This window comes from Myxine glutinosa, chromosome 4 (genome assembly GCF_964187855.1).
Source record: "Myxine glutinosa chromosome 4, kmMyxGlut1.1, whole genome shotgun sequence".
NCBI lineage: Eukaryota > Metazoa > Chordata > Myxini > Myxiniformes > Myxinidae > Myxine > Myxine glutinosa.
The window spans coordinates 153,215,623-153,238,929 of NC_136264.1; the positions used below are offsets into that span (position 1 = coordinate 153,215,623).

At 43.7% G+C, this 23,307-nt stretch overlaps 1 long non-coding RNA gene across 3 annotated transcripts in view; it reads left to right on the forward strand.

Annotated features, from left to right (window-relative positions):
- LOC137425429 (uncharacterized) overlaps positions 1 to 23,307 on the forward strand; it is a 61,078-nt gene that overhangs the window by 3,289 nt on the left and 34,482 nt on the right. For all 3 annotated transcript variants that reach the window (XR_010984117.2, XR_010984118.2, XR_010984116.2), the window contains exon 2: positions 1,042 to 1,186. This is a non-coding gene — a long non-coding RNA (uncharacterized LOC137425429). The remainder of the gene's footprint in view (positions 1 to 1,041; positions 1,187 to 23,307) is intronic.

Consider the following 23,307-nt stretch of genomic DNA (forward strand, 5'->3'; position numbering starts at 1 on the left):
TTTTGACCTAAAAAATAGTTGGTTTCCCAATTTAATTACTCAATATGCAAATGCTGTTCAATTTTCAAGTCAATCAGATGAAAATGACAATTTTAGAAATTTGACTTCAAGATGACCTTTGACCTCAAAATCAATAGGCTTCTTCCTTATGACCAACTCTACCATCTGGTGAAGTTTCGCGAAGATCAGTTTAACATTGTGACCTGTAGGCGATTGACAGACAGACAGAGAGAATAACGCACAAGACCAACAAATCGATACACTTGAAAAATCTTCCATTTTGCAAGAATTAATACATCATGAGTGCTCGTGGATGCATCACCCTCTGTATCAGCAGAAAATGCTGGACTTTGAGCCTCATGTCTTGCTTGAGTTGAAGACCCCACGTGGTGAGCAGGTATTCAGCTTGTTTGCCTCCAGCGATATGCTATTTCTCTGCGAAACGAGTTTAGGTTGGATTGGCCAATATTTCTCGAGTTGACCTTATGGCACACCCTCACCTCCTCTATCCTTCCCAAACTACCTGCAATTACAGCTCGCAGAATTCAAAATGGCACGATAACACCAACGATAGTTGATCAAGATTTGGCTTGAACAAAAAGGAAACTTTCAGCAGAGCCTCGAGAACTGACAAGTAGAGGTGGGTGGGGAGATGTGGTCGACTGTTGGTCTATCACTGAGGGATTAGCAAGAATGTCCAGCATTAGTTGGTGGACGTCAAAAATCCCATGGTGTCCTTCAGGAAGAGTAAGCGAACTATCGCCAGCACCCTGGCCAATTTCAAAATCCCTGCTCAAACCAACAGGGGGGCACTGCATCAGCAGCACTGCACTGCCCTGCAAGGACTGATGCCAACCCGCAGCCACGTGCTGCATATGAACGACGACCAAAGATAAATGTGCCAATGTTTAATGTAAAAATCTCAAGTGCCTGTGTTAATTATTTAATTTCACTTGTGTTCTATTCAAAACAATAAATACACAAATAATAATGTGCTTTTGATTCACTTAACATTTGAAAAGTTTTTTTTCTTTTCTGTAGGGCCTAAGGCTCATGGAGGAGCTGCAATACAATCCATGTACACACGCAGATAAATAATTCGGACAAACAGCTACTGACCGTGGGGTATCCTGGGTACCGGCAGCGCCATCTTCATGTCGTCTCTTTTCTCTTGAGCATCAAGAAGGTAAGCATGAAGCAACCATTTGTAAAGGTATGACTCTGACAGGGTCACGCTCGAACTGGCCAGGGTCAGACTCGAACCGGCCAGGGTCAGGGTCGAACCGGCCAGGGTCAGACTCGAACCGGCCAGGGTCAGACTCGAACCGGCCAGGGTCAGACTCGAACCGGCCAGGGTCAGACTCGAACCGGCCAGGGTCAGGGTCGAACCGGCCAGGGTCAGGGTCGAACCGGCCAGGGTCAGACTCGAACTGGCCAGGGTCAGGGTCGAACCGGCCAGGGTCAGGGTCGAACCGGCCAGGGTCAGACTCGAACCGGCCAGGGTCAGACTCGAACCGGCCAGGGTCAGACTCGAACCGGCCAGGGTCAGACTCGAACCGGCCAGGGTCAGACTCGAACCGGCCAGGGTCAGGGTCGAACCGGCCAGGGTCATACTCGAACCGGCCAGGGTCAGACTCGAACCGGCCAGGGTCAGACTCGAACCGGCCAGGGTCAGACTCGAACCGGCCAGGGTCATACTCGAACCGGCCAGGGTCAGACTCGAACCGGCCAGGGTCAGACTCGAACCGGCCAGGGTCAGACTCGAACCGGCCATGGTCAGACTCGAACCGGCCAGGGTCAGACTCGAACCGGCCAGTGTCGGACTTGAACCACTGACCTCCCAGACTCGGAGTGGACGGTCTTAACCATTATACCACTGACACTTTTGATTACACCGATAGATAAATTTCTATTGATTTACACCGATCTATTACACCGATTTGATTCTATTATTTGATTTCTTGAGCATAACCTAGCATTTTGCTGTTGTGTTGACAGATATGCTAACGTGGACCCGCCGCGCTTAAACAATGCGCTTGTGAATGGCCGAATTAAAGGGAATCGAGCAGGTAGTATGGCTTCTCCCGGTCTGGAACCAAATCCCGCAGGTCTCCTAAAACGAATTTTTAACTAATTTTATTGACCCCACGGATTCACTAAACCGGCAGCTTGCCCGAGCGAGATAATAGTGAGTATCAGGCAACATGTGTACTTCAGAATAACAGTTTATTGGAAAGAAACCACAAGACAACACAACAGAGAATTCCGAGATGAAAGGCAGACCAAAACAATGAATAACTAGAACGCCACTCAGTAGAGCGCATACTCCCGCCGTGGGTCAAGTTGGAATAATACGTTTTGTTTAACATCCCCTCTCCCCAAAACAATAAATGAAAAAGAAAGTAGACCCTAACTGTCAGATAATTTATTTTGATATATCTCAGAATTAGAGGAGAAAAACATAATTTAAGAATAAGAATAAAAGCTTTAATGCAGTAAAACAGAAAAAAAAAAAATTCCCAAAAAAATTCCCCAAAGAAATTCCTGGATCCGGAATAATATCTTGAGCTTCACCAAAAACTAATCAATTCTTCCTTATCCCAAGGGCAATCATCCCACCAACTTTCATCCAAATCCGTTCAGAACTTTTCCAGATATCTTGTTCACAAACACACGAAAATATGAACACACATACACACACACACGGACGGACACGATCGAATGCGTTACTCCCTGGCGGGAGCAATAAACCTGGAAATCGCAGAGCCAGAACCAGAATTATTTATTTGGTCTGGGAAGTCCATGCGAGGTTTCTTCTTCTTCAGCCTCTCACAACCCTGGGGGAATATGCGATCTTTTTTTAAAAAGTCGGAATTTTGCCAAATCTGTTTTATTCGTTTGTTAATATACCTCAGCCATTGACAAATCTGGAATTATAATTTTATTTGAGGTTCAAATTAACCCGGGAGATTGTGTCAAACGATGCCTGCAAGTCTGTACATGTGATAAATAATTAATCGTCCACAGTCGAAGACTTTTCTTCTTCACGCAATAACAACTTCTAGCTTCCAGACCGTACATCCAATCATCTTCAAATTTTGCACACTTGTTACTCTTCATGACTTCTACTACAGTACGAGGTTTCACGTCGATTAATGAAGTGGTTCAAGAGATGTAAATGTTTTTATTATTTGCATTTCATTAACGATATCTGCCAAACCACGTGACCTATCGCAAATTCCAAAAGGACATTTTAGTAGACTGATATGCTGAACAGATCTGTGGAGTTTCCCCTCGATTGGATCTTAAATGAGGGAGGAGCTAGGTTTTAAAGGTTTGTGCTTAAAAACGTTATAACTCTGAAACCATGAGATGGATGACGTCATGCTCGCTGACTTTTTTGTTTGGCATGGGTATGCGATTCTGCCTGCAAAGTTTGGCCTCGATCTGTTCAGGGGTTTGGGAGAAAATTGGATTTTAGTGTTTTTCACTCAAAACAATATGGCGGCCGAACCACGTGACCTGTGAGGTCATAATTACCATTAAAATATTCTACAGACCGAGTCCCTCCTATGGTGAAAATTTGTTCTCAATCGGTCCAATTATTGCAGAGAAAATGCTTTTTAAAGGAAAACAGAAAAAAAAATTGCCAAAGAAATTCCCCAAAAAAATTCCTGGATCCGGAATAATATCCTGAGCTTCACCAAAAACTAATCAATTCTTCATCATCCCAAGGGCAATCATCCCACCAACCTTCATCCAAATCCGTTCAGAATTTTTCCAGATATCTTGTTCACAAACACATGAACACACATACACATGCACACACATCTCGTTTTTTCATTTCTGTTCCTTACAATTCTATCCCTCTCTTACACACACACACACACACACACACACACACACACACACACACACACACACACACACACACACACACACACACACACACACACACACACACACACACACACACACTCACTTAATTAATTGTACAGTATCGGTTGTTCCTAAACTTAAATAATTTAAAGGATTGTTGTAAATGATGTTAATTTTACAACATCCCATATTCAACTTTATTTAAATTTTAAACCTCAAACATAGTTTCTCCACCTAAAGCAAGAACTTTAACCCGTAAGCAACTGACAAGTTTCCCGACTGCATGGATCATCAGCTGGGCACCGTTCTTCCTCGAGGTTTCAATCCTTTCAGCCCAGGACCTCTCCAAACAGCGGATCCACAACCTCGATCATGGATCCACATCAATTGATGGTAAATCAGTGGATCCACAACCTCAGTTGCGTCCAGGCAGTCAGTCAACACATCAATGCAACATCACTTATCCCAACTTTACTTGCAATAGGATTTAATGTGTTATCATATATTTATAACTTTCCTTACACACTCTATAATATGATAATATCATGAAATCATTCACATCTTACCCTTGAACACATCAATCGACCAAACAGCATGACCACACCACCTACCTCTGATCAAACTCTATTTCGAATGTTCAAACTGTCATTTATAACGATTTTTGGCATGCTGCCGTATCCTAGCAACCACTGATTCCGAGCAACATTAATTTGTAGTATATTTAATTATTATATTGTACTGTATTTACATAAAGATCTCATGAATAATATTATATTGTACTGTACTTGTACACTGAATATTGTACACACACACACACACACACACACACACACACACACACACACACACACACACACGAGCGAATGCATTACTCCCTTGCGGGAGGAAAGATAGATAAATAAACAAGAAGACGTCATGCGAAGCACGATACTTGCAAAATCCGCCCCCCTCCCCCGAAGAAAAAAATTCCATTGATACAGCAAGTTGTCCATTTCATCAAGATTAGAATTGATTGACAATCTTGATCAAAGCTCGGGTCATTAGGAAGAAAAGTGATGATTTTTCAGATGAAAAATGATGATTTTGGAAGGTTGGCCTTGAGTTGGCCTTTGACCTTTTGACCTCAAAAATAGTTGGTTTCCCTATTTAGTGACTCAATGTGCAAATGCTGTTCAATTTTCAAGTCAATCGGATGAAAATTGAGGACTTAAAAAATTTGGCCTATGTTGACCTTTTGGCCTATGTTGACCTTTTGGCCTATGTTTACCTAAAATATAATGTGGTTGAATTCAGTGACCAGATATGCAAGTCCTCTTCAAATTTCAAGTCAATAGGATGAAAATTGAGGATTTTAGAAATTTAGCCTATGTTGACCTTTTGACCTATGTTGACCTCAAATACACTTGGTGGTTGAATTCAGTGACCAGATATGCAAGTCCTCTTCAAATTTCAAGTCAATCGGATGAAAATTGAAGATTTTAGAAATTTAGCAAAGTTGGTGACCTTTGGCCTATGTTGACCTTTTGACCTATTGACCCCAAAAACAATAGGCTTCTTGTTTTGACCAACTCTACCATTTGGTGAAGTTTCGTGAAGATCGGTTGAAAATTGTGACCTGTAGGCCGGTGATAGACAAACAGACAAACAGACAGAACCACAAACGGAACCGACCAACATACTTGAAAAATCTTCGATTTTGCAAGTAATAAATACAGAAATATAAATTGAATGCACCCGAAGCACACAATCTCATTCACTCACAATGGGGAGGAGAGGTGGAACCATGAGTATTAGACCATGAGTATGTCTATTAAATACCGTGACTACCTCGAAACCATTTAGACCTTTCATTTGCAATCAATCAACTTCCATTCAGTAAATCCTTCCATTTATTTTTAAATGCAATTACATATTCCATCCCAGAACACCATACATATTCTATCCCATCCGTGAGACTAGGTCAAATATGTCATTACCTCTATCACCGAAAGTGGACAGAGGGTAGGTTTTCACCCCTGTGTTTGTTACTTGTGAAAGTATATTGGTTGGTCGTGTGTGTTTGTCTGTCTGTCTGTCTGTATGTCTGTATGTCTGTCTGTCTGTATGTATGTATGTCTGTCTGTATGTCTGTCTGTATGTCTGTCAGTCACCTACAAGTCACAATTTAAATCCGATCTTCACAAAACTGCACCAAATGGTAGAGTTGGTCATAAGAAAGAAGCCTATTGATTTTGAGGTCGAAAGGTCAAAAGGTCAACATAGGTCAGGTAAACAGGTTTGTGACATTTCGACATTTTTCAATTTTCATCTGATTTACTTGAAATTTGAAGAGGATTTACATATCAGGTCACTGAATTCAAGCACCAATTATTTTTGAGGTCAAGTTTGGCCAAAAGGTCAACATAGGCCAAAATGTCATAGGCCAAAGGTCAACATCTCCAGTTGAATTTCTAAAATCCTCAATTTTCAACCGTTTGAATTGAAATTTGAAGATATTTGCATATTTGGTCTTTTAATTCAACGACCACTTATTTTTTAGGTGAAGCCTGTTTTTTTTTTTTTTTTTTGTTTTTTGTATACTGAATCGAGGCTCGTGAAAGAGCTAACATTTACTTCAGAAACAAATCAACCAGACAAACAAAATACCCAAAAAGAGGGAGCGGAAGACAAGATGGGGAGAGAAGGGGAAGCACACAAACACAACATCCGAGAGCAGGGAGATGTGTGGAAGGGAGAGGGCCCGGGGGGAGGAGGCATGGGAAGGGGGGGGGGGGGGGAGGGAGAAGTATAAAACACAAGGACACCAAGGACTTCCTGGACAGAAGTTGGTATTTCAAAAAAGTGGAATTGGGGTGAAATTAGCGGGGGTAGAAAAGATCAAGGTTTTGGATGGGGGAAGATAAGAGATGGTGGTGAACAGCTGTTTTAAAGACTTGGAGGGAGGAGTGGGATTGAAGAGAGTGAGGGAGTTTGTTCCAGAGGCGGGAGAAAAGAGGAATGAAGGAGTGAAGGTGAGCAGAGAGTCTTGATTTTGGCAGTTTAACCATCAGAGGGTTGCTGGCAGATCTTGTGCGACCTGTAGGAATATTTGCGGGACAGAGCCCAGAGAGAGCTGGGGGGGCAAGGCCAGAGAGGAGTCGGTAGAAGACGGAAAGACCTCCAACCTGCCTGCGGTGAGTGAGTGAAAGGCCCTTGGAGTTAGCTTCATCGTGGGAGATTCCAATGATTCTGAATGCTTTGGTTTCAACAGCGTGAAGGCGAGCTAGGTGTGAGGCAGGAGCACCGGCCCATAGGGGAGAGCAGTATTCCATTGAGCTGCGGATGAAAGCCTTGTATGTGGTGAGGATCTCGCTAGTATCGTGCTCTGTGCACACACACACTGTGCACACACACACACACACACACTGTTTTAGGGCTCTCGCTAGTATCGTGCTCTGCATGACGTCTTCTTGTTTATCTGTCTGTTTGTTTGTTTGTGAACAGGATATCTCAAAAGGTTGTGGAGGGATTCGGACGAAATTTGGTGGACTGGTTGGGTGTGTGACAAGGATGAATCATTTCCATTTTTGTGAAGATTCGAATCTGGATCCGGATACGAGAATTTTTAAGTAATTCTTCAACATTGAAAAATAGGGCAAAAATCGATATACAACATGATATTTCAAAAAATTGTGGACGAGTAATGACCAAATTTGGTGGATGAGTTGGGTAGGTGGCAAGAACAAGCCGATTAGATTTTGTTGAACATCCAGGGCCTATGGGTAGGTGACAAGAACAAGCCAATTAGATTTTGTTGAACATCCAGGACCGATGGGTAGGTGACAGAACAAGCCGATTAGATTTTGTTGAACATCCAGGACCTATGGGTAGGAGATAAGAACAAGCCGATTAGATTTTGTTGAACATCCAGGACCTATGGGTAGGTCATAGGTGACAAGAACAAGCCGATTAGATTTTGTTGAACATCCAGGACGTATGGGTAGGTGATAAGAACAAGCCGATTGGATTTTGTTGAACATACAGGACCTATGGGTAGGTCATAGGTGACAAGAACAAGCCGATTAGATTTTGTTGAACATCCAGGACCTATGGGTACGTGATACGAACAAGCCGATTAGATTTTGTTGAACATCCAGGACGTATGGGTAGGTGATAAGAACAAGCCGATTGGATTTTGTTGAACATCCAGGACCTATGGGTAGGTCATAGGTGAGAAGAACAAGCCGATTAGATTTTGTTGAACATCCAGGGCCTATGGGTAGGTGGCAAGAACAAGCCGATTGGATTTTGTTGAACATCCAGGACCTATGGGTAGGTGATAAGAACAAGCCGATTAGATTTTGTTGAACATCCAGGGCCTATGGGTAGGTGACAAGAACAAGCCGATTAGATTTTGTTGAACATCTAGGGCCTATGGGTAGGTGATAAGAACAAGCCGATTAGATTTTGTTGAACATCCAGGGCCTATGGGTAGGTGATAAGAACAAGCCGTTTAGATTTTGTTGAACATCCAGGGCCTATGGGTAGGTGATAAGAACAAGCCGATTAGATTTTGTTGAACATCCAGGGCCTATGGGTAGGTGACAAGAACAAGCCGATTAGATTTTGTTGAACATCTAGGGCCTATGGGTAGGTGATAAGAACAAGCCGTTTAGATTTTGTTGAACATCCAGGACCTATGGGTAGGTGATAAGAACAAGCCGATTAGATTTTGTTGAACATCCAGGCCCTATGGGTAGGTGACAAGAACAAGCCGATTAGATTTTGTTGAACATCCAGGGCCTATGGGTAGGTGACAAGAACAAGCCGATTAGATTTTGTTGAACATCCAGGGCCTATGGGTAGGAGATAAGAACAAGCCGATTAGATTTTGTTGAACATCCAGGACCTATGGGAAGGAGATAAGAACAAGCCGATTAGATTTTGTTGAACATCCAGGTCCAGGACCTATGGGTAGGTGACAAGAACAAGCCGATTAGATTTTGTTGAACATCCAGGACCTATGGGGAGGTCATAGGTGACAAGAACAAGCCGATTAGATTTTGTTGAACATCCAGGACCTATGGGGAGGTCATAGGTGACAAGAACAAGCCGATTAGATTTTGTTGAACATCCAGGACCTATGGGTAGGTGAAAAGAACAAGCCGATTAGATTTTGTTGAACATCCAGGACGTATGGGTATGTGATACGAACAAGCCGATTAGGTTTTGTTGAACATCCAGGACGTATGGGTAGGTGATAAGAACAATCCGATTGGATTTTGTTGAACATCCAGGACCTATGGATAGGTCATAGGTGAGAAGAACAAGCCGATTAGATTTTGTTGAACATCCAGGGCCTATGGGTAGGTGGCAAGAAGAAGCCGATTGGATTTTGTTGAACATCCAGGACCTATGGGTAGGTGATAAGAACAAGCCGATTAGATTTTGTTGAACATCCAGGGCCTATGGGTGGGTGACAAGAACAAGCCGATTAGATTTTGTTGAACATCCAGGACCACTCAGTTCCAGAAAGAGGATAATAAGCTTGTTACATACACGTCAGGTGGGTCGACGACAACCGTTGACTACCTGATGGTGCGTAGGCGAGATAGGGGGCACCTCCAGGACACAAAGGTGATCCCGGGGGAGGAGGCTGTTTCACATCACCACTTGGTTGTCTGCGACATAAGGGTGAAAGGTGCGAGGAGAGCTCGGCGGGTGAAGTACCAACCGAGAATGAAGGTGTGGAGGTTGAAAGAGGTGACAGTGAGGGAGGCATTAAAAGAGAGGCTGAGTAGGGTCAAGGATGATGTGGTTGAGATTGAAAGTGGTTGGATGTCAATGAAAGCTAGTCTGTTGTGAGCCGTTGTGAGCCGTTCTGTGAGCCGTTGGTGAGGTATGTGGATGGACAAAAGGACCACCGAGGCATTCGGAAACATGGTGGTGGGATGATGAAGTTGGAAAGAGGATTGCCGAGAAGAGGAAGAAGTTCAAGGAGTGGCAGAAGGCGAAGGGTACGGGAGCAGAAACAGCAGAGCATGAAAGTTATAAGGCAGCCAGGAAGGCTGCAAAGAAAGAGGTAGCAAAGGCGCAGGAGGCATGTCGGAAAATGTTCGGAGAACGCTTGGATTCGGAAGAGGGTCAGAAAGCAGTATTCAGGATTGCAAAGCAGATAGCGAAAGAGAGGTGTGATGTGATGGGGGTGAGTTGCTTGAAGGATGAAGTGGGACAAATCGTTGTGGACCCAGATGGAATTAAAGGAAGATGGAAAAGATACATGGAAATGCTGTTGAATACAGAGAATGAATGGGATGGCAACATAGAGAGTAACCCAGTTTTAGGACCGGCAGAGAAGATAACTGAGAAGGAAGTTGAGGAAGCGATAAAAGCAATGAAGGGTAGAAAAGTGGGAGGGCTGACGGGAGTTGTGGGAGATATGTTGAAGGCAGCAGGAAGTTGGGGTGTGAAGAGAATGACAGAGATCTGTAATCTGGTGGTGAAAGAAGGCCGCATTCCAGTAGCTTGGGAACTGAGTACCCTCGTCCCTCTATACAAGGGGAAAGGTGACCCTCTGGAGTGTGGCTCGTACCGAGCGATAAAGTTATTGGAGCATGGAATGAAGGTATTGGAAAGGGTGTTGGAGAGGAGGATAAGGAAGAAAGTGAAGATCGACGAAATGCAGTTTGGATTTATGCCAGGAAGAGGAACGACAGACGCGCTTTTCATTGTGAGGCAGTTGCAGGAGAAGTACATGGAGAAGAGGAAGAAGTTGTTTCTTGGGTTTGTTGATCTGGAGAAAGCATTCGACAGGGTTCCACGCAAAGTATTGACATGGGCATTGAGGAAGTTAGGAGTGGAGGAATGGTTGATCAGAGTAGTGATGGCAATGTACAAAAGAGTGCGCATAGCTGTAAGGACGAAGGACGGGAACAGTGGTGAGTTTGAGGTGAAGGTGGGAGTGCATCAGGGGTCGGTACTAAGTCCACTACTATTTGTAGCTGTGATGGAGGTGCTGGCTCAGAACGTAAAGGAGGGTTTACCGTGGGAGTTGTTGTATGCAGATGATCTGGTGTTGATTGCAGAAAGTATGGATGGACTGAAGGAAAAGATGAACAAGTGGAAGGAATGTATGGAGGCAAAAGGTCTGAAGGTGAATATCGGAAAGACGAAGGTGATGGCAAGTGGTAAAGCATGTGGGGAGGTGGAAAGAACTGGGACGTGGCCCTGTGCTGTGTGTAGGAAGGGTGTCGGAGTGAACTCCATTCAATGTACAATGTGCGCTGAGTGGGTTCATCAAAAATGTCGTGGTCTGAGAGGGTCATGAACCAGTGTGGCAGCTACATTCAAATGTAAGGAGTGCACAGAGGGAGCTGCAGATGGAGGAAATGTTGAGTTGGATCTTGGAGTCGGCATGAAGCTGGAAGGTGTGAAAACATTTTGCTACCTCGGAAACATGCTGAATGGAGAAGGTGGATCAGACTCGGCAACAGTTGCTTGAGTGAGATGTGCATGGAAGAAGTTTCGGGAACTGAGTGGCGTGCTGATGATGAGGGGAGTGTCGTTGAAGCTGAAGGGAAAGGTGTATGCTGCATGTGTGAGAAGTGTTATGATTTATGGGAGCGAGACATGGGTAATGAACGTAGAGCAGCAACAAAGGTTGGAAAGGCTGGAAATGCAAATGGTTCGACGGATGTGCGGAGTATCGTTGAGAGAGAGGAAGACAAATGATGAATTGCGAAAGATGATGGGAATAGAGCCTGTGATTGATGCTGTGAAGAGGAACAGGTTGAGATGGTTTGGTCATGTGTTGAGGAAGGATGAAAGTGACTGGTTGAGAAGAGTGATGGAAATGAATGTAGAAGGAAGTAGAAGACGGGGAAGACCAAGAAAGACTTGGCTAAAGATGGTGGAAGAAGAAATGCGGGCAAGGGGGTTAACAAGGAGAGATGCAGAAAATAGGGCAAAATGGAGAAGATTGTCATGGGGACCGCAAGGCTAACCCCCGCTCTAGCAGGGAAAATGGCCTTTAAAATGCATGTTGTTGTTGTTGTATCCAGGACCTATGGGTAGGTGATAAGAACAAGCCGATTAGATTTTGTTGAACATCTAGGGCCTATGGGTAGGTGATAAGAACAAGCCGATTAGATTTTGTTGAACATGTAGGGCCTATGGGTAGGTGATAAGAACAAGCCCATTAGATTTTGTTGAACATCTAGGGCCTATGGGTAGGTGATAAGAACAAGCCGATTAGATTTTGTTGAACATCCAGGACCTATGGGTAGGTGACAAGAACAAGCCGATTAGATTTTGTTGAACATCCAGGGCCTATGGGTAGGTGACAAGAACAAGCCGATTAGATTTTGTTGAACATCCAGGACCTATGGGTAGGTGATAAGAACAAGCCGATTAGATTTTGTTGAACATCCAGGACCTATGGGTAGGTGATAAGAACAAGCCGATTAGATTTTGTTGAACATCCAGGACCTATGGGTAGGTGATAAGAACAAGCCGATTAGATTTTGTTGAACATCTAGGGCCTATGGGTAGGTGATAAGAACAAGCCGATTAGATTTTTTCGAACATCCAGGACCTATGGGTAGGTGATAAGAACAAGCCGATTAGATTTTGTTGAACATCCAGGACCTATGGGTAGGTGATAAGAACAAACCGATTAGATTTTGTTGAACATCTAGGGCCTATGGGTAGGTGATAAGAACAAGCCGATTAGTTTTTGTTGAACATCTAGGGCCTATGGGTAGGTGATAAGAACAAGCCGATTAGATTTTGTTGAACATCCAGGACCTATGGGTAGGTGATAAGAACAAACCGATTAGATTTTGTTGAACATCTAGGGCCTATGGGTAGGTGATAAGAACAAGCCGATTAGATTTTGTTGAACATCTAGGGCCTATGGGTAGGTGATAAGAACAAGCCGATTAGATTTTGTTGAACATCCAGGACCTATGGGTAGGTGATAAGAACAAGCCGATTAGATTTTGTTGAACATCCAGGACCTATGGGTAGGTGATAAGAACAAGCCGATTAGATTTTGTTGAACATCTAGGGCCTATGGGTAGGTGATAAGAACAAGCCGATTAGATTTTTTCGAACATCCAGGACCGATGGGTAGGTGATAAGAACAAGCCGATTAGTTTTTGTTGAACATCTAGGGCCTATGGGTAGGTGATAAGAACAAGCCGATTAGATTTTGTTGAACATCCAGGACCGATGGGTAGGTGACAAGAACAAGGCGATTAGATTTTGTTGAATATCTAGGGCCTATGGGTAGGTGACAAGAACAAGCCGATTAGATTTTGTTGAACATCCAGGACCTATGGGGAGGTCATAGGTGACAAGAACAAGCCGATTAGATTTTGTTGAACATCCAGGACCTATGGGGAGGTCATAGGTGACAAGAACAAGCCGATTAGATTTTGTTGAACATCCAGGACCTATGGGTAGGTGAAAAGAACAAGCCGATTAGATTTTGTTGAACATCCAGGACGTATGGGTATGTGATACGAACAAGCCGATTAGGTTTTGTTGAACATCCAGGACGTATGGGTAGGTGATAAGAACAATCCGATTGGATTTTGTTGAACATCCAGGACCTATGGATAGGTCATAGGTGAGAAGAACAAGCCGATTAGATTTTGTTGAACATCCAGGGCCTATGGGTAGGTGGCAAGAAGAAGCCGATTGGATTTTGTTGAACATCCAGGACCTATGGGTAGGTGATAAGAACAAGCCGATTAGATTTTGTTGAACATCCAGGGCCTATGGGTGGGTGACAAGAACAAGCCGATTAGATTTTGTTGAACATCCAGGACCACTCAGTTCCAGAAAGAGGATAATAAGCTTGTTACATACACGTCAGGTGGGTCGACGACAACCGTTGACTACCTGATGGTGCGTAGGCGAGATAGGGGGCACCTCCAGGACACAAAGGTGATCCCGGGGGAGGAGGCTGTTTCACATCACCACTTGGTTGTCTGCGACATAAGGGTGAAAGGTGCGAGGAGAGCTCGGCGGGTGAAGTACCAACCGAGAATGAAGGTGTGGAGGTTGAAAGAGGTGACAGTGAGGGAGGCATTAAAAGAGAGGCTGAGTAGGGTCAAGGATGATGTGGTTGAGATTGAAAGTGGTTGGATGTCAATGAAAGCTAGTCTGTTGTGAGCCGTTGTGAGCCGTTCTGTGAGCCGTTGGTGAGGTATGTGGATGGACAAAAGGACCACCGAGGCATTCGGAAACATGGTGGTGGGATGATGAAGTTGGAAAGAGGATTGCCGAGAAGAGGAAGAAGTTCAAGGAGTGGCAGAAGGCGAAGGGTACGGGAGCAGAAACAGCAGAGCATGAAAGTTATAAGGCAGCCAGGAAGGCTGCAAAGAAAGAGGTAGCAAAGGCGCAGGAGGCATGTCGGAAAATGTTCGGAGAACGCTTGGATTCGGAAGAGGGTCAGAAAGCAGTATTCAGGATTGCAAAGCAGATAGCGAAAGAGAGGTGTGATGTGATGGGGGTGAGTTGCTTGAAGGATGAAGTGGGACAAATCGTTGTGGACCCAGATGGAATTAAAGGAAGATGGAAAAGATACATGGAAATGCTGTTGAATACAGAGAATGAATGGGATGGCAACATAGAGAGTAACCCAGTTTTAGGACCGGCAGAGAAGATAACTGAGAAGGAAGTTGAGGAAGCGATAAAAGCAATGAAGGGTAGAAAAGTGGGAGGGCTGACGGGAGTTGTGGGAGATATGTTGAAGGCAGCAGGAAGTTGGGGTGTGAAGAGAATGACAGAGATCTGTAATCTGGTGGTGAAAGAAGGCCGCATTCCAGTAGCTTGGGAACTGAGTACCCTCGTCCCTCTATACAAGGGGAAAGGTGACCCTCTGGAGTGTGGCTCGTACCGAGCGATAAAGTTATTGGAGCATGGAATGAAGGTATTGGAAAGGGTGTTGGAGAGGAGGATAAGGAAGAAAGTGAAGATCGACGAAATGCAGTTTGGATTTATGCCAGGAAGAGGAACGACAGACGCGCTTTTCATTGTGAGGCAGTTGCAGGAGAAGTACATGGAGAAGAGGAAGAAGTTGTTTCTTGGGTTTGTTGATCTGGAGAAAGCATTCGACAGGGTTCCACGCAAAGTATTGACATGGGCATTGAGGAAGTTAGGAGTGGAGGAATGGTTGATCAGAGTAGTGATGGCAATGTACAAAAGAGTGCGCATAGCTGTAAGGACGAAGGACGGGAACAGTGGTGAGTTTGAGGTGAAGGTGGGAGTGCATCAGGGGTCGGTACTAAGTCCACTACTATTTGTAGCTGTGATGGAGGTGCTGGCTCAGAACGTAAAGGAGGGTTTACCGTGGGAGTTGTTGTATGCAGATGATCTGGTGTTGATTGCAGAAAGTATGGATGGACTGAAGGAAAAGATGAACAAGTGGAAGGAATGTATGGAGGCAAAAGGTCTGAAGGTGAATATCGGAAAGACGAAGGTGATGGCAAGTGGTAAAGCATGTGGGGAGGTGGAAAGAACTGGGACGTGGCCCTGTGCTGTGTGTAGGAAGGGTGTCGGAGTGAACTCCATTCAATGTACAATGTGCGCTGAGTGGGTTCATCAAAAATGTCGTGGTCTGAGAGGGTCATGAACCAGTGTGGCAGCTACATTCAAATGTAAGGAGTGCACAGAGGGAGCTGCAGATGGAGGAAATGTTGAGTTGGATCTTGGAGTCGGCATGAAGCTGGAAGGTGTGAAAACATTTTGCTACCTCGGAAACATGCTGAATGGAGAAGGTGGATCAGACTCGGCAACAGTTGCTTGAGTGAGATGTGCATGGAAGAAGTTTCGGGAACTGAGTGGCGTGCTGATGATGAGGGGAGTGTCGTTGAAGCTGAAGGGAAAGGTGTATGCTGCATGTGTGAGAAGTGTTATGATTTATGGGAGCGAGACATGGGTAATGAACGTAGAGCAGCAACAAAGGTTGGAAAGGCTGGAAATGCAAATGGTTCGACGGATGTGCGGAGTATCGTTGAGAGAGAGGAAGACAAATGATGAATTGCGAAAGATGATGGGAATAGAGCCTGTGATTGATGCTGTGAAGAGGAACAGGTTGAGATGGTTTGGTCATGTGTTGAGGAAGGATGAAAGTGACTGGTTGAGAAGAGTGATGGAAATGAATGTAGAAGGAAGTAGAAGACGGGGAAGACCAAGAAAGACTTGGCTAAAGATGGTGGAAGAAGAAATGCGGGCAAGGGGGTTAACAAGGAGAGATGCAGAAAATAGGGCAAAATGGAGAAGATTGTCATGGGGACCGCAAGGCTAACCCCCGCTCTAGCAGGGAAAATGGCCTTTAAAATGCATGTTGTTGTTGTTGTATCCAGGACCTATGGGTAGGTGATAAGAACAAGCCGATTAGATTTTGTTGAACATCTAGGGCCTATGGGTAGGTGATAAGAACAAGCCCATTAGATTTTGTTGAACATCTAGGGCCTATGGGTAGGTGATAAGAACAAGCCGATTAGATTTTGTTGAACATCCAGGACCTATGGGTAGGTGACAAGAACAAGCCGATTAGATTTTGTTGAACATCCAGGGCCTATGGGTAGGTGACAAGAACAAGCCGATTAGATTTTGTTGAACATCCAGGGCCTATGGGTAGGTGACAAGAACAAGCCGATTAGATTTTGTTGAACATCCAGGACCTATGGGTAGGTGATAAGAACAAGCCGATTAGATTTTGTTGAACATCCAGGACCTATGGGTAGGTGATAAGAACAAGCCGATTAGATTTTGTTGAACATCCAGGACCTATGGGTAGGTGATAAGAACAAGCCGATTAGATTTTGTTGAACATCTAGGGCCTATGGGTAGGTGATAAGAACAAGCCGATTAGATTTTTTCGAACATCCAGGACCTATGGGTAGGTGATAAGAACAAGCCGATTAGATTTTGTTGAACATCCAGGACCTATGGGTAGGTGATAAGAACAAACCGATTAGATTTTGTTGAACATCTAGGGCCTATGGGTAGGTGATAAGAACAAGCCGATTAGTTTTTGTTGAACATCTAGGGCCTATGGGTAGGTGATAAGAACAAGCCGATTAGATTTTGTTGAACATCCAGGACCTATGGGTAGGTGATAAGAACAAACCGATTAGATTTTGTTGAACATCTAGGGCCTATGGGTAGGTGATAAGAACAAGCCGATTAGATTTTGTTGAACATCTAGGGCCTATGGGTAGGTGATAAGAACAAGCCGATTAGATTTTGTTGAACATCCAGGACCTATGGGTAGGTGATAAGAACAAGCCGATTAGATTTTGTTGAACATCCAGGACCTATGGGTAGGTGATAAGAACAAGCCGATTAGATTTTGTTGAACATCTAGGGCCTATGGGTAGGTGATAAGAACAAGCCGATTAGATTTTTTCGAACATCCAGGACCGATGGGTAGGTGATAAGAACAAGCCGATTAGTTTTTGTTGAACATCTAGGGCCTATGGGTAGGTGATAAGAACAAGCCGATTAGATTTTGTTGAACATCCAGGACCGATGGGTAGGTGACAAGAACAAGGCGATTAGATTTTGTTGAATATCTAGGGCCTATGGGTAGGTGATAAGAACAAGCCGATTAGATTTTGTTGAACATCCAGGACCTATGGGTAGGTGATAAGAACAAGCCGATTAGATTTTGTTGAACATCCAGGACCTATGGGTAGGTGATAAGAACAAGCCGATTAGATTTTGTTGAACATCCAGGACCTATGGGTAGGTGATAAGAACAAGCCGATTAGATTTTGTTGAACATCCAGGACCTATGGGTAGCTGATAAGAACAAGCTGATTAGATTTTGTTGAACATCTAGGGCCTATGGGTAGGTGATAAGAACAAGCCGATTAGATTTTGTTGAACATCCAGGACCTATGGGTAGGTGATAAGAACAAGCCGATTAGATTTTGTTGAACATCTAGGGCCTATGGGTAGGTGATAAGAACAAGCCGATTAGATTTTGTTGAACATCCAGGACCTATGGGTAGCTGATAAGAACAAGCTGATTAGATTTTGTTGAACATCTAGGGCCTATGGGTAGGTGATAAGAACAAGCCGATTAGATTTTGTTGAACATCCAGGACCTATGGGTAGGTGATAAGAACAAGCCGATTAGATTTTGTTGAACATCTAGGGCCTATGGGTAGGTGATAAGAACAAGCTGATTAGATTTTGTTGAACATCCAGGACCTATGGGTAGCTGATAAGAACAAGCTGATTAGATTTTGTTGAACATCCAGGACCTATGGGTAGGTGATAAGAACAAGCCGATTAGATTTTGTTGAACATCCAGGACCTATGGGTAGGTGATAAGAACAAGCCGATTAGATTTTGTTGAACATCCAGGACCTATGGGTAGGTGATAAGAACAAGCTGATTAGATTTTGTTGAACATCCAGGACCTATGGGTAGGTGATAAGAACAAGCCGATTAGATTTTGTTGAACATCCAGGAACTATGGGTAGGTGATAAGAACAAGCCGATTAGATTTTGTTGAACATCCAGGACCGATGGGTAGGTGATAAGAACAAGCCGATTAGATTTTGTTGAACATCCAGGACCTATGGGTAGGTGATAAGAACAAGCCGATTAGATTTTGTTGAACATCCAGGACCTATGGGTAGGTGATAAGAACAAGCCGATTAGATTTTGTTGAACATCCAGGACCTATGGGTAGGTGATAAGAACAAGCCGATTAGATTTTGTTGAACATCCAGGACCTATGGGTAGGTGATAAGAACAAGCCGATTAGATTTTGTTGAACATCCAGGACCGATGGGTAGGTGATAAGAACAAGCCGATTAGATTTTGTTGAACATCCAGGAACTATCAGTGTGATACAAAATGTAAACTGTTCAACCTGGCGGAGGTATGCCAGGTTTGAAAAGCTGATTAATATACCAAAGGCGATACACATTTTTAACGATAATTTTCTTGACTTGCAGAGATCTAACTTACAACTGTCAAAGTGGCTGTTAAAATGTGATTTCCCTGCAGTATTCTGAGGCTTAATCTGAGGTCTTGCCCTATATTGACACCAAGATGCACACCGCACAAACATCTATGGCCTCATTGCAATATACAGAATAAGCTTTTTTCAGCCAATAACACACAAACCCCACCTACCCACAGGGTAGGTAAACTGCTTGTGCAAAATAAAAATGCTCAACACCATACACAACAGATTTCAACGAAGGGACGCACTAACATTGTGTAGTTTTGCATACAAGATCGAGGCTCATGTAAGAGCTAAAACTGTTTTGTTTAAAGTCTGTTTAAAGTTTAAAGCATGTTATGTTTAAAGTCTGTTTAAAGTTTAAAGCATGTTATGTTTAAAGTCATTGTCACAAGGCATAAACAAACTTGAATATTGCAGACTGGAGCCGTACTGTCACGTTAACGGCCCCACTCAAAAGTGCGTATTTACGGGCAGGAACGGACCAGTGACCCCGCTGATGCTCCGCTTCAAGAATTCCACCAAGCGGTCACTTTTACTCACAGAAAGATGGCGAGCCATGACGTCGGTCCGTGCTTCAGCGCAGGCTGGCACCACGCCTGCTTAAATTAGGAAGATCACTAATTTTACCCTCCCAGGGATGCCAATTAAATACAAATGTTTGCGCTGGAAAATGATGGGAACCTAAGGCGCACGCACACACACACACACACACACACACACACACACACACACACACACACACACACACACACACACACACACACACACACACGCCTTAAATAAACAAATAATTTAATTCATACGAGAAGCGGAACAAAGACACAACGACAGACACAGACCAAAAACGTAGCAAACAAATAAATTAACCCCCGTCTAAGTACCCCCATAGTCATGAGCAATGAACCGGGTAAGAGAGGGGGGAATATCGCATGGGGTGAACACTCCAGGCTGTCATATATCAGGGGGAAGGTTGTCCTAGCAGACAGCGCCGCAAGTAAATAACCAAGACCCCTTCACCACCAACTGATGGAACTATATGCTTGTCATGTGATATTCCCTTCTGATGAGCTATAGCACTCACCACACTACAATAGTACTACCTATACTTTTATAGTCCTGCAGGTGTGACACATCCTGATTGCTTGCAGGACAACCAATCACGATGAATGAATGAATTCGATTGTAATATGAAGCATTTCATTTTTACAGGTGAAATTAAATAAATTATATCACATCTTATTTGCATTTCCTCCTGTGTTATTCCTGTATCCATAATTATTCCCAATACTGAATATATAAATGTAGTCTGGCAGGATATCCTAGAGGTGTGCACACTCGTCTCTAAGCTATCTGGGCTGGGTTTGAATCTTGACCCAATTATTAACTGTCATCCTGGTGCTTCACAGGTTGGGTGATTCATCAGTGTTTGTGCCATCCCTAGGATGGGCGATAAATTGGCTGTCCCATCTTCCCGCAATAGTTGGTGGAAGTTTAAAATCCCGTGGTGTCCTTCGTAAGGATTAGGCGAGCCATCACCAGCACCATGGACAAATTCCAAAATTCCTGCCCATCTACTGCTGGGAAGGCAATGGAAAACCATGCATGCTCTGGAAGGAGTAAGGTACATTGGGTGATTGATATATGAAAGTATGTATGGTTTGGGGGAAGGGGAAAGGAGGGACATGGGGAAGTTGTTGGAGGATGGGATGGTTGGGCTTGTGACCCAATTACAGCACCCAATTTCAACTTCTGGCTAACAGCCTGGAACCCATCTATTACCATGATCAGCGACTGGAAGAGGTCCAATCTCGAGAATTTATAGTCCTCACCGTCAGCCACAATCTCCCATGGGCTGAGCATGTAGCTCTCCTCCAAAGTTTATTGCAGACTTGGCATTCCCCATCATTCCCACTCATTCCTCGAAAAATCAGAACTTCTGAAGGAGAGAATTAAAGTAGAGCCACCTGAACAATCACAATTCAAAACCAGCTCACTCTCATTCAGAGGAACAATGACTTTCGGAGTTATAAGAGGATAATTTTTATCCCCACGCTTTTTGAAAAAAGTGGGGAATATTCGAATTGGCTCCATCTGTCTGTCTGTCTGTCGCGCTGTCTCTTCCTAAACATTCGGGCAGAAATTCATCAAACTTCTTAGTTATAATCAACACATGGTACAAAGGTGCAAGAGCAGTGTCATTTTTGGCTCCGCCCCCTGGGGCGGTGCCAAAAACTGAAAAATGCAATTACGGCACATTTTAAAATGAAACTTTGTAAATGCAATCAACATGGAATTTAAAAAAACAAAAAACCACCTTTAGAGGCCATTTTTCCCCGCAAAGTGGGGGTTGGCCTTTTTCGGGGACCGTGGTTGTTGTTGTTTTTTGGTCCCCTTTTTTGAAGCAATGTTTTATGGCCGGATGCCCTTCCTGCCGCCAACCCTTTTTGTCGCCTTTTACGACAAGCAGGGAATTACCAGTGAACTGGTACTCAATTAGCCGACCTCGGAAGGATGAGCAGGCTGAGTCAACCCCCCTGGTGTTAATTCAGCGATCGACCGGGATTCGAACCCAGGATCCTAGGATCCTAAGCTGGCACCCTAGCCGCTAGCCCATGGAATACATGGAATATGGAATTGGAATCAACTGGGTCCAATTGGAATTGGAAAATCAACATGGAATATGTAACAATTTATTCGATTTGACCCCAGTTCATGTCCCAGAAGGTGGGGACTTAAAGGTTCATAGGGGTCAAAAAAGGGAAATAATTTTTAACACAGAATTTGATATTGAGCCATTCCTAGTGGAACTTTGTGCCATCTTTCAACTTTGCTTTAGGTTGGAAGTGTGGGGATTAGTATTAAGATTAGCATTAGCTTGTTCACAAGTGAGAGGTGGACCTTGGTTAGGAACGTTTAAGGTGAGCAAATTCACCACAATCAAAACATCTTAGTGTATCAGCAGCTATACAACGTGATATTCATGATTCAACAACTTCAAAACGACATTCAACATCTCAACATTTGATGATGGAAGTGCAATAGAAGATTGGTATCCAAATGTACCAAAATAACAAGATACAGTCGATTGAAGTGTAATGTCCTTCAAAAACGAAGGAACATCAGAAAATGGAATTTTTCACTGCAGATGTGTCCAGTGGGAAAGCAAACACAAAATGACCCAATGTCTGTTGATAATCCAGCGGCAGCAATTCATGAACTCTCATCAGCAGCTTTTATAAGATAAAGATTACTACACGTTTGCTGATTACCCTCGCCCGAGGAGAGGATATTGCATTTCAGTCCATTTGTCTGTCTGTTTGTTTGTCCACACAGAATAAATATGATTTTCTCTCCAACCATTGGTCCGATTGACAGGAAATTTTCACCATAGGTGCACCTCCACCTGTATAATTTTTAATATTATGACGTCATAGGTGACGTGATAGAGTGCCATCTTGAAAAAACCGAAAACAATTGCACCTCTATATCTCGGAAAGCGCTGAATAGAAAAAATTGAGACATGGCTCATTGTAAGGAACTCTCCATGGGGAATAAAATATGTTAATGATGATGTCATAGGTGCCTCCATTATGACGTCATAATTTGACAAGTACAAAACGTCATCCGATCAAGATGAAATTTGAGCATAATCGAGGAATAAATAAGTGGAGAAAAAAATAATAATGCTGACGTCATCGATGACGTGGTTCGGCCGCCATATTTGTTTGAACACAAAAGCCTTAAAAACCACCGAAAATACATCCTGGTGAGGGTTTGCAATCTCTGATTGCTCTATTTCTTGTTTTTTCTTGTGCGTAGGAGCTGCCTCTGGTTACCAACCAGAGGTATGCCAAATTTGATGGATTCTGAGCAACCCCTTAATTTCTTACGATTTTCTAACCTCCGAACCTGAACATGCACACTGGTGCAGGCAAAGTTGTTGTGTTGTACACTTGTTGGTAAAACGTTCCAGCTACTGTATTTCATTTATTAGTCCCCTACCGGTGTACACCGGAGGGGACTATAGGTTTGCACGCCGTCCCTCCGTCTGTCCATCCGTCCGTCCGTCCGTCCGTCCGTCAGTCTGTCATGCAGAGAACAGTTTTCCGGACTTTCTTTCTAAACTCTTAATGCTAATGATTTCAAACTTGCCACATGGTTTCCTCATGATAAGTTACAGATCAGGTTCGAAATTCACGACGTTTCGATCATTTTTGACAAAGTTATGGCACTTTGAACTTTGGGAATTCTGATAATTCTGATGATCCTTAACTCAGTGCCATTTTAAGTTTTAATTTCCTTTAAAAAAGATTTTCTCTGCAATAATTGGATCGATTGAGATCAAATTTTCACCGTAGGGGGGACTCGGTCTGTAGAATATTTTAATTGTAATTATGACGTCACAGGTCACGTGCTTCGGTCGCCATATTGTTTTCCGTGAAAACACG